This window comes from Malaclemys terrapin, chromosome 4, assembly GCF_027887155.1.
Source record: "Malaclemys terrapin pileata isolate rMalTer1 chromosome 4, rMalTer1.hap1, whole genome shotgun sequence".
Lineage (NCBI taxonomy): Eukaryota > Metazoa > Chordata > Testudines > Emydidae > Malaclemys > Malaclemys terrapin.
Window position 1 is genome coordinate 7,859,464 of NC_071508.1, and position 6,316 is coordinate 7,865,779.

Below are 6,316 nucleotides of genomic sequence, written 5' to 3' on the forward strand. Positions count from 1 at the left end.
ATACTCTGAAAGAGCCCCACAGAAGTCTGCATTCTGCTGTCTAGTGTCTGGAAAAGACTCTTGAGGCTTCGGCGAGCACTTTACTTGGCCTCTGTGAGGCAGAATTACACCAGGTGAAATGCAAGTCTGGAGATCCTGGAAAGCTGAACAGTTCTACACTGCTGAGGTCTCAGTGTGTTGACTGAAGTTAATTGATAGTTTTCATCTGTGTTCTTCATACAGGCACCATGCACCATAGAAATGACCTGGGTGAATTGCAACGAAGCAACTGAGTTCATTTTCTCAGGATTCACAGATCGTCCAGAGTTTCAGATCACCCTCTTTGTGGTGTTCCTAGTGATCTATGCTGTCACCTTGGTGGGGAATCCTGGGATGATTGGGTTAATCAGGCTCAATTCCCAGCCACGGACTCCCGTGTACATTTTCCTCAGTAATTTAGATTTGGTAGATTTCTGGCCATCTGTAACCCTCTGCTCTATACAGCCATCATGTCCCCAGCTGGTGGCTGGGTCATTCCTTGCTGGGTTTGTAAATGGAACGATACAAGCAATTATCATGTTAAATTTATCCTTCTGTGGCCCCAATGTCACTGACCTGTTCTTCTGTGACATCTCCCCACTGTTATTGTTCTCCTTCTCCGATACCAGCAACTACTGCCTGGTACTTCTGGCCATGGCTTGTTTGTTTGGGGTGTTCACCAGCCTGATTATCCTCATCTCCTATGTTTTCATCCTCTCCACCATCCTGAATATCTGCTTCGCCAAGGGGAGGCACAAAGGGTTCAACACTTGCACCTCCCACTTGATGGTCATCAACATATTCAGTCCAACACCAAACATTCATGGGGTCAGGACAAAGTGGTTTCACTGTTTTACACAATGGTGACCCCCATGTTGAATCCTCCGAGCTACAGCCTGAGGAACAAGGAGACGAAGAACGCTCTGAATAGGGTCATGGAAATGAAATGTTTCCCTCTAGCAATTTTGTGAGCAAATGGTGATAGAGAATCCCTGTATTGGTGTGAAAACAGCAGTGAATGTTAGACATAACCACAATAGAAAACTAAGAAATGATAATACAAAATAGTAATTTCCTCTCTGCCAACCTTTTTTGGCATTTTGACACTCTCAGCAATATTTGAAGCAATTCAGACAGACTTGTTTAAGTGAATCCATCGAGCATGGGAAGAGTTTGAAGCATTTTACCACGGGCCATTTTTTAACATTTTCACTGATTTTGACACATTTCTTCAGGTCCCTCTAGTTCAATGTTGACAAAACGTGGAACCCTAGATGGAGATTTTGAAAGCAGGGTTGGGAAGTTAGCCACACCTCACACCAATGCCATCAACCCGTCTCTTGTGCCTGCGGGTCTAGAGAGCTTTCTGCATGCCACAGTCTACAAGGTAACAGACCATATTAGCTTCCCTATGGACAGGCGGACCAGCGCCATATGATGCAAAAATTAAATACCGGAATTCCCATATTTACTGAGCATTGCAGGTAGCATCCACTTCCCCCTGAGAGGCCCAAGGGGCCACCATGTAGCTCAGAGAGGTTTTTGGTCTCCCCACCCCTTCAATTAAAAGTCAGAATTTTCTGCAGGAAAAAATAATTCCATTCAGCATCATTAGGCCCTGTGACCTAGAGGTTAGTGCTCTGTGCTGTCCTGTTGAAAAGCAGCATGTGATTCTCTTGTTCATGAAACTACCAGAGGTAGAGCCTTAGGTGTGAGTTCTTTGTATCGCTCTGATGCCTGGACCAAAGCCTGAAACTAGGATTAATACAGGTGAAGAGGAAAAGAAACTGTGGAAAAGAGTTTATACAATTGCTGCAGAACTGAAGGTGTGACATAACAACAAGAGCATACAGAATTTATAATCTAGAGGTCTCAAAGCACTTTATAGAGGAGTGCAAATTTCATATAATTCATTTTCAAGCTAGAGTAACTGAGATCCAAGGTGTTTAAGGGATTTGCCCAAAATTGCCCAGTTGGGGATGAGCAGTGTTGAGAGCACAACCCAAATCTTATGTACAAGAGTCTGGTACACATTACACTGGAATATGTTGTGAGATGGTGTGATTATGAGCTAGGCTACATCAATGGGATTCCTGATTAACTCTACTGAAATTATCAGTGTTCCTCTGGAGTTACGCGAGGGTAACTGAGACCATGGGCCAGACTTTTCTATCTGGAATGTATATAGACCAACGCTGGGAACTTACTTAAAAAGACTTTTGGAGAGGTGACCAACAAATGAAGTGGAATACATTCACCTCATTCTAGCATCATATTAAAAAGACTTCAAGGGAGATCCAGACCAGCGGAGGAGATGGCCCTCTGTGTACCAGGAAAGACATGGCAACAACATTAATTGCATGTGCTCTGCGCACCTGTTGTCCTGGGAGCTAAGAGGCTCCAGGGAGCAAATCTCAAAGTCATCAAAGCCAAATTTAACCTCTGCTACCCCAGGAAGCAGAGGTATTAAGGGTAACATTGGTGTGGTTAGCAAACAGGGAAAGCTTCGACTCTTAGTCTGATTTTATGTTTTTGACCAGGTCCTGCTTCCATTCTTCTCAACTCATTATAAGTGAAGGAAGAAAAAACAAAGAGGTACCACCAAGTCATGGGCCAACAGGTCAGTTTCAGAGCATTTCTGCCTTTAGTTGAAAGGAGAACCTAAGGGCATGGCTACACTTGCGAGTTAGAGTGCATTAAAGCAGCCCCGTGCGCTCTCCAGGGCTCAGAGAAACTACAGATGGAAAAGACCAGTTGCAGAATCTAGTCCTGTCTCCCTGCCCAGGCAGCGGACTCCTCTTCTGTTCTTTCTGTTCAGCCTTGTTGGAAATATTCCATCTGTCCCAGTTTCCCAGTAGAGATTAGTCTGTGAGGCTGATGTAGCCCATCGTTTAATCCTTGCTTAGAAAAGTAAGATAGATTTTGTTCCTTTAGGTTTTCTCCAGATGTCAGGCCACACAGCTCCCTGAGTGATTTTGTTGTTCTTCTCTGAGCCCCTTCCACACACCAAGGCTTTTCCTGGGGAGAAGGTGCCTAAACCAGGGGTTCTCATGCTTTGTCCTAGTGAGGCATTCTTAGCTAAGAATGAAACAAAGAAAACCCCCAAACCGTTGCATCTTCTCCTTATGTTCGCAGGCAGGGAGTGCTGCCCCCAAGTAGCCACAGGGACACTGCACCAGTGGCTGAGCTCCGGCACCAGGGAACAGGGAGGAAGGTGGCTCCAAGAGCAGCTCAGAGCCCACTTTGTGTGACCTGTGTTGAAATGAATTAGTCCCAATCCAGTGCCTATGGGTAGGACAGGTTGGGTGTGTGTGTGGGGGGAAGTATGATGCTATAGAGGAAATTTTGTTTTCTAATTGTTTTTGTAGACAGTGCCTAGATACCACAGTGATGGGCATAATGAAGGAAGAGTGTGAGGGGCTGGCAGGTGTCTTACACAAGCAGGAAAGTGCATGTGTGGGTGCACACTCTGTGTTTGGAGCACTGTGTGTGTGTGTCTATGTGTGTGTGTCTAGGGGCAATCTGTGTGTGTGTGTTTGGTGTGCAGTGGGCAGTGTGCGTGTGTGTGTGTGTGTGTGTGTGTGGTGGGGGGTACAGTGGAGCTGAATGCTGAGGGTAGGGAGGTGTGTGTCCCTTTCACTGCCCAGTGCTCAGGCAGGTGCCCCCCCGGTGAAGAGCTCCTTGTGATATCATAGAATCATAGGGCTGGAGGGGATCTCGAGAGGTCATCTAGTCCAGTCCCCTGCACTCAAGGCAGGACTAAGTATTATCTAGACCATCCCTGACAGGTGTTTGTCTAACCTGCTCTTAGAAATCTCCAATGACCGGAGATTCCACAACCTCCCTGGGCAAGTTATTCCTGTGCTTAACCACCCTGACAGTTAGGAAGTTTTTCCTAATGTCCCACCTTCTCCCTCTCTGTTGACTGGATGCTTCCAGTGACCTTAATCCCACTGGCTTGGTGACTGCCATGCAGTCGGAGTAAGGCCAGTGTCATTCTGGCCAGGAGCAGGGGGTGCAATGTGCATGGCTGATTTGGGGGGTGGGAGATGGGGCTGCTCCACGTGATGGCTCCTCTGCAGGGGAAGGTGAGATTCTGCTGCCAAGAGACCCCATGCCATGGGCAGAGCATGTCAGCAGAGGATGAGGGGGAGGATTTTGTGGAGGACGCTTGGGTCCAGTCAGGGGCATTAGACATAGCTGTGCCTGGGGTGCAGCAGCACCCTCTGACTTGAAGTAATAATAGCAAATAAAGTTTTAAAAACTAAACTAATCCAAAAGTTTTAAAAGTTTAACGGGAAACACAGGGCATGGGGATCAGAGAGCTGGCCTGGATTTTAAGGGAGCATTGCTAACTGTCTGGAATCTGTTTTCCAGTGAAACAATTTGATATGCCTTCTTTGTTACCTATCATAATTTAGCATGGGCAAGTATTTCATAGAATCATAGACTCGTAGGACTGGAAGGGACCTCCAGAGGTCATCTAGTCCAGCCCCCTGCACTCGTAGTAGGACTAAGTATTATCTAGACCATCCCTGACAGGTGTTTGTCTAACCTGCTCTTAGAAATCTCCAATGATGGAGATTCCACAACATCCCTGGGCAAGTTATTCCAGCGGTTAACCACCCTGACAACCGCCCTTGCTGCAATGTAAGCCATTGCTTCTTGTCCTAGCCTCTTTCCCCTCATTGTTTTGCCATTTTTTCCCTAAGCTCTTTTTCACGAACTATCAGATATAGGAAATAAATAAAAGTAACAAAAGAATCGTGATATTTTGTAGCAGAATCTTCAGAGAACTATTACATTTTTTGCTTTATCATCACATTGAAAGGGCCCTAAATTATTAATTTTCTGGTCTTATTTAACACCTTATATTTTGCTCTTCTTCAAGCTGTAACCCTAGATATTCTTTGTTGTTTTTAACATTAAATAACACATTCCAGTAAATGAGAGAAATGAGAAATTACTGAAAACAAAAGTCCTAATGCAGACGGAGTGAGGGAGAGTTAAAAGGTACAATTAAAGTGGAAGAGGATATTATTTAAGAGGAGACTTGAAGAAAAGGGGAGAACTGTGTGGTTCAGGGGTACTTTGTGTTGGGTCAGATTTCTCACTGCCCATACAACTACCCCCCAACACAAGAAAACAGGCCTATTGTCAGAAGAACATATGCCTTTTGGTTTTGGTACTTATCAACAAGTGTAAAACCTTAAATACAAAACTAAGGTTGCAAAGATTTTCATCCTACCTCCTTTCCTTTTCCCAACCACCCTCGTCCTGCTACAACCCAAACAGAAGTTCCGCAGAGAGACCAATGGACTTCTGAAGCGTTCACTTCTCCCTAAACTATAGACAGTTGCACAATTGTTGTATCAAAGAGGATGATGGGCAGTTCAAAATGGCCTGTTGATTAAAGATGGATGCCCTTAAAAGTCCCTTGAATCAGGCTTTGCCAACACTCAAAATTAAGCAGCTCATGAAGGGATGTTATATGGGCCAAGTTGTGGGGATTGAAGAAACAAATAAATCATTGACCCAACTGGTGTTTGAGATGGTGGAACCAGGCCCCTTAAACATAAGGCTTTTTGTACATGAGACAACAACCTGGTGCCAAGTGTTTATTTAAAGGGCGTGCGGATATGGGCAATCCGGTGTCTCGGATGGTGTAGGTGCGATGGCTGTGCTTCGATAGGCTTTGCATAAGGGGCGGAATAACTATATGTTGATCTGATCATGTCACACAGGCCCCCTGACAGAGCAGTCCACACAAAACACATTCTTCGTGTTGCTAGTTTCAATCAACATATTATTTACAAGACAACGTCCCCTATTCTTTTATTTTGACTTCCGTTGTTTTGTTCCCTCAGCACACTCTAGCGTTTAGGGTGTTTTTACAAACTGTTCTTTTTTCTAAACAGGGTTTTGAAATTTGCTGAAGGAAGAAAATGTTAAATATATTTATCCAATGGTCTGATTCTTTCATCTCACGCTCTATCTTGGGTCCTCTGCCTCTGTCACTTTGTCCACCTATTCTGCCACTTGAGCTAGTCTGTGCCCCCCTCCTTTGCTGCCTTCCGCCTGTGTCCTGCAAAGACTCTAGGGGTGGGAGGCTGCAGACAATACTTTACTTTGTCTCTGTGTGCCAAAATAACACCAGGTGAGATGCCAGTCTGGAGATTGTGGAAGGTAGAACGGTGCTACACGTCTCAAGTCTCAGTGTGTCAACTGCAAGTGAGTCACGGCAGTTAATTAATATTTTTCATCTGTGTTCTTCATACAGGGACTGTGCACCATAGAA

At 45.1% G+C, this 6,316-nt stretch overlaps 1 pseudogene; it reads left to right on the plus strand.

The window, feature by feature from the left end:
• Positions 1-240: 240 nt before the first annotated feature.
• On the plus strand, positions 241-989 carry LOC128835613 (olfactory receptor 1052-like; annotated as a pseudogene).
• The last annotated feature ends 5,327 nt before the right edge of the window (positions 990-6,316 follow it).